The 10,745-nt window shown below is 38.0% G+C and overlaps 1 pseudogene; it reads left to right on the forward strand.

Moving 5' to 3' along the window:
* Positions 1 to 8,869: 8,869 nt before the first annotated feature.
* On the forward strand, positions 8,870 to 8,966 carry LOC116153214 (U6 spliceosomal RNA; annotated as a pseudogene).
* The last annotated feature ends 1,779 nt before the right edge of the window (positions 8,967 to 10,745 follow it).

Raw genomic sequence — 10,745 nt, forward strand, 5'->3', positions numbered from 1 at the left:
AAAGATGAGCTACTAATCCTAAAACATCTTTACCAGAAAGCCCTTAAGGAGTGGTTCTTCTGAACCTTGGGTCAGAGAAATATGTGGGGCCAAGTAGCTTTTCAGAGCCCTGAGGTCATTTGCGGTGGTCGGTTGCCCAGAGTGTGCAGGGATAGCCTTAAGTGTGAAGCAGCAGTCTTGATGGATTTACACCTCTCTATATCCCCGACCTCTAACCACTCTACCATTGGGAGAAAATGTTCTAATTAGAAAACTTTTGCACAATTACATTCTTTCCTATGAATTAAACCACTCCTTACGTTCTTCCTGTGATAACAGAGTCACTATTAACATTATGATCATTCCTGCCAAGATTATATATAGTTCAGAAAAAAAATGTCTTCATGAAGTTTCCCAGAACAGCAGAATGTTGGCAAGATATCACTGGGAACAATATGAAAATGGTGGGTGGTGGGAGGAGGTGGAGAGAGAATTTTGTAACAAATTCAGTGGAGTCAAAATAATACCCACCAAGCTGCTGAGGTTCTGTGAAGGCTGGAGGATGACCTACCCCAGAGAAATAGTTACAAACACACAAGGCGAAGCCAAATGCAAAGCACGGCCAAGCAGAGGGGGCCGGCTGAGCAGGAAAAACCAGCAACACACAAAGACGCTGAGGCATGAGCTGGTGGAGCTAAATAATAATTAGTGCCTGCATATTGTACAAAGACTTAATGAATATTCCTATGTTACAAAAGAACACCTGCAAGGCATTGCACACTCAACCCTCTAATGACCATGAATTCACGTTGGGCTAGTATAAGAGAAATTGCTCCTGTCATTTGCTCCTAAGGCCGGTTGACAAATGAAAGCTATGTTGACTTTTTTTTTTTCCCTGGCTGGGTTACTTCCCAGGCCTGTTAATCACATTTATCCTTGGAGAGAGCATCCCTAATTGTAAGGTTGTTATAAGTGAGTATTTTTCCATCAGGTTTTCTAGAAATCAGGAGATGTAGATTTGATATTATTTGATAGAACAACAACCAAAACTGAGAATTCCTTCACCTTGTAAGAAATATTTCTTTCCTGACCATTAACATTTATAGGTAGTTAAACAAAAATACATTTAATCATGAATTTGTTTTCAAGCAGAGGGCAGACTTGACCTGGAAATTATTCTATTATTACTTACCATTTAGGCTGAGATTTAAAGGCATCAAAAGCCATATATCTTTAACGTAAGTATTAATACTTGATGAATTATTTAAAAGTTAATATCTTTGTTATTTATTTTATTGTTAATGGCATTTGTTGGCATATATTCATTGACATTTAGCACAATATCTTCAAAAAGTGAGAAAATGGATTCAACGTCAAACATAACTATATTGAACAATAATTTCAAGACATTTTGTCAAATAAAAAATGTAACTATGGCATAAAAAAGCCATGGAGAGTGAAAAGAAAGGAAATTTTGGGAACTATAAATTGACAAATCTCTAGCATTATCTTGAAATAAACATATTATTTTTGTAAAAAAGAAAAGCAACAAAACCAAAAACTAATCGTGTAATCTGTGTAGCTTGAATATTTTACTCTAATTGACACTTTATAGGAATTTTACAATTACACTCTAAACTATTAAACTATTGAGAACAAGGGCTTCTACGAAAAAAATAAATTTTTAATAATATTAGATTGTTTTTAAAAACTGTGATAGAATAATGGTCTCCGAAAGATGTTCATGTCCTAATCTCTGGAACCAACGAATATGTTGCCTATCAATGCAAAGGGACTTTGCAAATATGATTAAGTTAAGGGTCATGAAACGGGGAATTTCTTGGATTATCCAGGTGAGCTTGATGTGATCACGAGGGCCTGTGAAAGAGGGAGGCAAGAGGATAGAAGCCAGGAGAGAACTGAGGACGGGACCAGAAGCTGGAGTGATGAACTTTGAAGATGGAGGAAAGGGTCAAGATCCAAGGGTTGCAGGTGGCATAGAGACAATGGAGAACGCAAGGAAAACAGATTCCCCCCCTGCAGCCTCTGGAAGGAAAACAGCCCTGCTGACATCTTAACTTCAGCCCTGTAAGACTCATTTCAGACTTCTGCGCTCCAGAATTATAAGATGATATATTTGTGTTGATTTAAGCCAATAAATTTGTAGTAATTTGTTACAGCAGCAATAGGAAACTAATACATAAAGCTTAAGAAAAAAACAAATAAAAATGATCTCTTTATTCTGGTCTCCCACTGAGGGTCATCATGAAGATCTGCTGTGTTTGTATTTACTACAATATACATTCACAAACTTGCACCTTTCAGAAATGGGACTACACTTGTGACTGCTCTTCATCTAGCTTGAGGTTGGATTTTTCACGTTTTTAAAAAAACTCAAAATTGTGTCACTGACATTTTTCTAAAGCTTGCAGATGAATTTTCACCATTAACTTTTGGCAGAAGAGTGGGGTGGGTGGGCAGTGGGAGAGACAAGTACTATAAAAGAGTTTGTCTTATTGTGGCCAATTCAACTGGTGGATATTTAAGGTGACTTTCCCCCCAACATTTTTCACTACAATAGGCAATATTTGATGAATGTCATTACATATCAACAATGCCTTGAGCCAAGAAGTCCAAATGGAATGCAGTGAAAAACTTCAACTACCACACCAATAGAATTGCTCAACAATTATCCAAGCTGCTACAGTGATATATTTCTACCAGCTTTTTGTTGGTGATCTTTGAGTAATTATTGGCCTCCTCTTTATTTCTTCTTTAATCTGTTTTATGTTTTAGGGTCCCTGTGAGATGTTTGTTTATAAAGTTTTGCATAAACTCCAGGTGTACCAGTCAGGTTTCTCAATAGTAAAAACAGAAACATTTATTATACAGAAAATAATTTAGTCAAAGAATATCGGTAGCTCAAAGAAAGGCCAGTAGAGCTGAAAAACCAGCTTGGAAACTATTCAACTGGCACCCCAGCCATAATCATGTTAACAAACTGGCCCTGCACTGACTTCATTGCTGAGCACTCGTCAACACACTCTATACACTGACACTGAACAAGGATACTGGCCCGACTGTCATCGTCTCCCCTCAACATCCCTCCTCTCCCCTCCCCACCCACAAAACACACATGGCTGCCAGAGCCACTGCCTCCACAGTAGGCCCTCCATGTCACTGCTTCTCTGAGTCACCCACTCCTTTTAAAATCTGGATCAGGTGTATCTCATGGTGAAGCCTATTATGGCCATGACCTTAGATACAAGGGAACTGGGAAAGCGAGCCTTCTGCCTTTCCAACTCCTACAGTAGGAAATAGACTTTTATTCCATTAAGCTTCAAGGTGCAGAAGTCTCTGAAGACAGAAAAGGGTATTCCGATGCCAGGCAGGCAAAAATAATTATGTATGTCTACTATGTATGTATGTCTACTATGCCAGGCAGGCAAAAATAATTATGTATGTCTACTATGCACTATGCACATCAGCTTCTTGACTTTTTTTTCCAATAGACTGCCTGTGAGTCTTGGTGAAACTGTGCTCTCATCTTTCTTGGGCCAAAATGAGAAGCTATGGTGAGCCAAGGGAATCAAGAAGCACATTTAAGATGGGGGAGACTTTCAGCACTTTCTTTTTTAACATTGATTTATTGCATGTTTCATAGTATGACTCTCTAAAACTTAAGAAGAAACTGCTTATTTACAGATGAAATGATATGCTTTCTTAGATATGCTTCAAAACTGTTTGTAAGGGTATTAGGAGGATGAAGTAGAGATGAAACAACATTGACCATGTGTTGAAAGTGGTTGAAGCTATGTGATGGGAGCTAAGAAATCATTAAACTGTTCTAAGTTTGTATCTATTTGAAAATTTCCATGAAAGAATAAAGAAGAAACTGTGTAAAGTCATACTTATTTAGAGATATATTAATTTCAATCATTCTAGGAAGGCAAAGAAACCTTGAGTGGTTTTCCACTGAAGAGTTCAGTCAGACCATATTCATAGGTACCATCGTATATGTCATGATCTAAGAACCACTTGGCTTCCACTAGGAATATGATAAGATGGGCTGGGTAACCCCATGTCTAATTTTTTCGTATGATTTAAAAAGCAAGTGTATCTTTAGCTTCTGAAGAAAGCAATTACCACAGCTTGGCTTTCTGCCATTCAAATTCATGCCACCAATCTCAAAAATTTGGTCAACATACTGAAGTTTTTCCATTAAAAAAAACAAACCAAAAAACTAGAACTTCCTTTAAAAAACATTATTCACAAAACTCATGGTTTCCTTCATCCATATCTATTTCAATACCCATTCCAAGAATATCAATACCCAAGCAATTGTAATTTCATGCTTTATGTGAAAAATATCCAAGTTTTCTTCTCTTTCAGTTCAGATACTAATGCAAAAAGATCAATTTCTTCCTTGTCACGGTCCTTGTCTTTCTAGCTCAAAGATTTTATGATCTAATCGAGAAATGAACATTCTGTCCTTCTGATTCTGGCTTGAAATTTGACGTACATTTTTATTGGGAGAAAATATTTCATACGTATTGGAGAAGGAAAACAAGTAGTTGAATCCTCTTGCGTTTTCTTTGAAGAGAGAAGGAAATGATTTAATTTGGACAGAGGATAATGCTCATAGGAATTCTGATGAGAAACACTCATCAATGGACAGAGAAGTGAACAGACTTTAAAAATTTCAGTACCATTCCCTGGCTTTATTACGAATATACTTTGCATTTGATTAAGAAGGTGGTAGACAGGGTTGAGAATGTGGGAATGTTTAAAGTAATACTGTCAAAGACTAGGATAAATCTTTAAAACTGTATACAAAAGTTAACAAATAAATAAAGGAGGCAGGAAAAGGACTTACCAAAATAACTTGCAAAAGTAATGTCCCCATGTATGAGTGCCCACAATCCTGTACTGCCAAAGTCAAAATTCCAGGAGGCTCCAGCATACATCAGTTGATTTCTGGAGGAAGGACAGGGAGGATCTGGTTACCCTCTGGTGGGTAGATTTCTCCTTGAGGCTGAACTGGTTTGTACGCAAAAGCAGAGCTGGTAAAAATTATGGAAGCTCAGAATGGGAAAGAAGAGGAAAGAATTTGGAAATATCACAAGGTGGTAAAGGGGCCATGGAAAACCCCTGCTAATAGTTTAAACTCTGTATTTGAGTTAAAATGTGTCTAAAGGACAAATAGGTGTAAAAAAGGTCAAACTAAAGAATTATGCAGTTCTCTAGGTGGGGAGCACAATAGTGTTAATCCAATCTTGACCTCCAAAACAGACAAAGATGTAGTGCGAAAAATGTCCTGACAAAGAGCATGAGGTTTGGAATCAGAGACATCCAGCTCCGCTGGTTGCTAGTTGGATAATCTTGTGCAAGTTATTCAACCTTTTAATAATCTCAGTTTATTTATCTGTAAAATAGAAAGAGTAATTTTGCCTACAGTGTGTGAAGGTTTTGAAGATTATATATAATAAAGCTCAGAAGACTGCTCAGAGTTAAGGGCTCAGCAGAAATTAGCTACTTTATTCCTATTATTATGATTTCTGGCCTCTGCACTGACTTCTTTCTTGTTCCCTGCCCAAGCCAGACATACTTCTGCTTTGGGGCGTTTGTACAGTATGTTCCCTCTGTTTGTAATTTTTTTCCTTCAGACGTTCCTGTCCACTCTCTCAGATCCTTCACAGTTTTGTTCAAATGTCTTCTGACTGTCCTATTTAAAAATGCAAACAACATTCCATTCTCTTTTCTCATTCTAATCCTTTTTTATCCTATGCTATATTTCTCCATAGGAGTTACCACCTTCTAATGCTGTAAAGTCTATCTATCTCTCTATCTATGACCCATCCACCTAATCTATCTACCTATATGTTTATTTTTTCCTCACCAGAATGTAAGTCCACAAGGGTAAGATTTTTATCTGATTATTTTTAATGATGTATGCTTTGTATCCAAAAGAAAGCCTGAAACACAGAAGGTGCTATTAAGAGAGGGAGTGCCCAACTTTTTCAAATAATGCTATCATCAAAGTAAAACACTACTCCACCCTCCTTTCCTAGTCTATTGGCCTTCTGGGACTTAATTTTCTTTCAAGTTTGCCCTTGATATTTTTTTTTCCATCAGGAATTGAGCAATGCACTATTCATCCTCTAAACAACCATGCCTCATTCACTCCTCTGGTTGGCTACCATTTTACAAAAACCGTTCACTGCATTTACTGAGCTTCTGAAGTGATTATCAAGCAAAAATGGTTGTTGCTTTTCTCTGGCAAGAGAATTAAGACAAGGTAAGTTGATAGGGACATATCTGTCCATTGTCACTCTCTTCCACTGCCAAGAGAACCTCAACTTTCTAACCCTAGAATCCAAACCACAAAAAAATATAGAGAAAACACACCCTTTTTTAAGGAATTTGGATTAGGTAGAGAAAGGGGGATGGAAGGAGATAAAACACAATTACGGTGCGGCAATAACAATTGCCAGCCATTTTTAGATGGTTTACTGTGTCCCAGAAACTACAGCTAACACTTAAAATATATTATTTTATTTTAAAATCCTCACAACAGACTTATGAGGAAGGAACCATTGGTATCATGATTTTACAGATGAGGAGGTGAATCCTAGAGAACTATAAGCACCCCTGTAAGGTCACACGCCAGCAAGAACCAGGGCCAGGATGCACACCCCAAGCTCTCTGACCAATGAATCTGTGCCCAAGCACTGTGCTATCCTGATGTCTACAGAGGGCAAAAAGGAGACTCAGACGCACCTCAGTAGAGAGCTAAGGGAAGGTACTGCCTCACCACTGACAATTTTAACAATAACAAAAATGTTGATAGTTTTGCAGTCTCGATAATTCATTCATTCTTTCATGAATAGATCCATTCATTATTATTATTCATTGAGACTCAAAGTACAAGGCACAGAGATGGGATTTGAACAGGCACAAAAACATATTAGACGTGGTCCCTGTCCTCAAGTTGGAGAAATAAAAGACTTAATAAAGGCAATGATGCAAAAGAAATGTTAACAGCTTACTTCATTAGATCAAAGATTGGTGAACTCCTAATGTTTTAGGCTTTGTGGGTCAGGTGGTCCGTGTGGCAGCTACTCAGCTCTGCCATGGGAGTACAAAAGCAGCCCGAGACAATGCCTAATCGAATGAGTACTGCTGTGTTCCCACAAAACTTTACTTATAAAAATGGTTGGGCTGCAGAACACGGTTTGTCAACCCTCCTGTAAGTGAAAATCCTGAGACAATACATGGTACATTTCTGAACAAGCTTCTGAGAGACTAGGTGCTCCAGGAAGTTCTGAGGGGGGAGAACTGGAGTCAGGGAAGAAGTAAAGAGGAGTGTAATAAAGAATAACCTTTGTTTTGTTGGAGGTTTACAGGGACACCATGACCTGCCCACGGGGATGGCTGCAAGAACAAAGCACGCCTGCAGCAGGAAGATTACAACAATCAACCACACCCCTCCCTTATTTTCACTCCCCTTCCCTTATTTTTTGTATAAAAGGAGCCTGTATTCTGACTAGAGCAGGATGGTTCTCCAGGACATTAGTCTGCCATCCTCTAGGTCTGCCGGCTTTCCGAATAAAGTTGCTATTCCTTGCCCCAACACCTCATCTCCCTATTTATTGGCCTGTCGTGCAGCGAGCAGAACAAGTTTGGACTCGGCAACAGGAGGAGACAGAGAAGGACAATCAGGAGACTGCAGTGTCATGGAAGCCCAAGGACAGGGACAGTGGGATTCACTAAGGTCTCGAGGAATGTGAAGACGGCAGGTGGGCCTCAAAGGATGAGTAGGAGTTTTGGAAAATGGAGCATCATGAGGAACCCATCTGTGAGGTTCAGTTGCCCACTGAGCCTTTCTGAGTGGATCTGGAAGGTAAATATTCATGGAGAGGATCATAGTTTTATGTGGAAACAAAGCTGTCATTGGAGAGCCTGCATTAGGAAGTAATGTGAGGAAATGTGGGTGCCAGCCCCTTCCTCCTCTGGGCTGGTAGAAGGGCTTCCTATCGCTCCACCTCAGGCTTTTCTCCACCCACCTGACCATTCATGGAGCTTTCTTTTCCTTGCTGCCTTAGACTAAGTGACAAACATTCCTTTCTCTTCATGTCTGCATCTTAGAGAACAACCAGCTTAACCTATGCTCTGCTTTAGACAATCTATATACACCTACTCCTTCACGTTAGTGGATTTTGTTGCCACACGGTTTTTTCCCCCCTTGAATTTTCAATTTCTCTGAAGGAAGACACAGCCAAAATAAATAACACTCCAAGGATTTTTGCTTTTTGTCATTATTTCTTTCCTAAGCAGTTATTTTACACAATTACAGGATGTTAGCACTAGAAAGGCTTCCATGATCATTTAGTTTAACTAATTCACTTTACATTAAAAATAAAAAATGAGGCCTAAATTAGGGGAAGGGACTTACCAAGGCCTCATAATTCTAACCACTTGGGATAGGTTTTTTTTTTTTAACTTAAAAAATTTTTTTTTTACTGAGAAATATAATTGTACGCTGAAATACAACTAAAAGGTAAGTATAATAATCATTGAACAGATACATAATCACTAGAGGAAAAATAGAAAATGCCAGGTCTTTCCAAAATACACTCCCATCGATAGCTCTTTTTTGAGGTAACTACCAGTCTGAGTTTTTTTTTAATTGAGGTAAAATATACATAACATAAAGTTAACAATTTTTATCATTTTTAAGCATTCAATTCGGTGTCATTAAGTATATTTACATTGTTGTACAATCATCACCACTACCCATTTCCAGAGCTTTCTCATCACCCCAAACTGAAATTTTGTACCCATTAAACAGTAACTCTTGAGACAATCTTGATTGAGAATTTCCCAGTGCTCACTTTGGCAATGCATATACTAAAATTGGAACAATACAGAGAAGATTAGCATGGCCCCACGCAAGGATGGCACACAAATTCTTGAAGCATATATTTCAAACTATTATATATAAAATAGGTGAATAATAAGGTCCTACAGTATAGCACAAGGAACCATATTCAACATCTTGTAAGAGTCTAGAATGAAAAGTATGTGTGTGTATATATATATATACACACACACACACACACACATGACTGAATCTCTGTGCTGTACACCAGAAACTAACACAACACTGTAAATCAACTATAGTTCAATTAAAAAAAAAAGAATTTCCCAGACTTTCTGAGGCTCTAGTTTTTCAAAGATAAAAAGTTTTTCAAAGTAACATAGTGATGTACACATATCAGTTGAAGGGAGAAAGGTGGGAGTAGAAAATTTAAAGTTACCTGAGGCTGCTTTATTTACTTTTATTTTATTTTAGTTTTTTTGGGGGGGGAGTAATTAGGTTTTTATTTATTTATAATGGAGGTACTGGGGATTGAACCCAGGACCTCATGAATGCTAAGCATGCACTCTACCACTGAGCTATACTCTCCCCGAGGCTGTTTTAATAGTTAAAGGATTTTGAATATCAATTATAGCCTTGATAGAGAACTGACGCTGAAACTGATACCGTTTCTATGTTGGGGGTAAAAAAAAAAGGAACAGAATCTGAATGCCTAGCACTGGGAAGTGCCAATAAAGTCCCTTTCCAGGAACTCTCTAGAATCAGAACATGCACTGCACAGTTAATTAACCCTCTACCAGCTTTCTCTGTGGGCCCAGTGTTGGAGCCACAATCCTTTAGTAACTGACTCCACACAAGCTACAGCAGAATATGCTCTACAATTTAAAAGCAGAACTGTTAGCCCCAGAGTCTCAACTTTTATCACTCTGAGTGAAGCAACAGAGTGTTCACAACTCCCCCATTGGAGCAGCTTTTCATCACAGATAATAGTGGCTATTTTTCTCTTGCCAAGCACATAAATAATGAAAAATTTTCTCCTACTTACAGAATCTAGGACCAGAGAAAGGCCCAGACAGGAAAGAGGTTAGTGAGAATTCCAGGATGTGCAAGAGAAAAGATCACTCAACTGGGAACTGGTGATACAGGTAGAAGAGGGAGTGGGTGGAGGCAGGTGGAGACTGGCAGCAAATACCCTCTCCTCCTCTCACACTCTTTTCCCCCAGAACATGTGCTTTTGGGGAAAACCTAGTTAGTGAATACCAAGGGCAGCCTGTAACCTGAAAATGAGAATATACAAGTACACAGTCATATTCTTATAATACTATTTGTCTTAGACGTAACTACAGGTAGTTCCGATGAATACAAAGAATCAAAATACCAATCATGTCATTAACATGACAACTCCACTGTGAAACACTTTCCCTCTGCATTAATTAAACAAAGGCTACAAACTTTATCTCTCCTAGGCATAGCTGATCACAGACGACAAAAAAGGAATGCAGTAAATGGATATACTTTACCAGACCCTCAGCACTCCATAAGAAAGCTCAGGATAAATCCTTGCAGGACAGACATCTCATCCCTATTTTTTTTTTTTTTCCTGAGCATAATAATTTGAAATCCTTGTCAACCATTTAAAATATACATGAATAATTTCTTCTAAAACATTCAGAAATCTTTTACTTTTCTTTTTTCACCTTGAACTCATGTTTCTATTTTACTCCATCACTAAATTGCATGCAATACAATATCATTTTATGCTTAAAGCTCTTTACTAAACACTCATCTTAATTCTGTCACAAATATGTGTATATATTAAAATTTTACATTTTGCTATGTAAGCCTTTATTAAATTGTTTTTATTCTAGATTGGGGGGAAAAAAAG

This window comes from Camelus dromedarius, chromosome 4, assembly GCF_036321535.1.
Source record: "Camelus dromedarius isolate mCamDro1 chromosome 4, mCamDro1.pat, whole genome shotgun sequence".
NCBI classification, from domain to species: Eukaryota; Metazoa; Chordata; class Mammalia; order Artiodactyla; family Camelidae; genus Camelus; species Camelus dromedarius.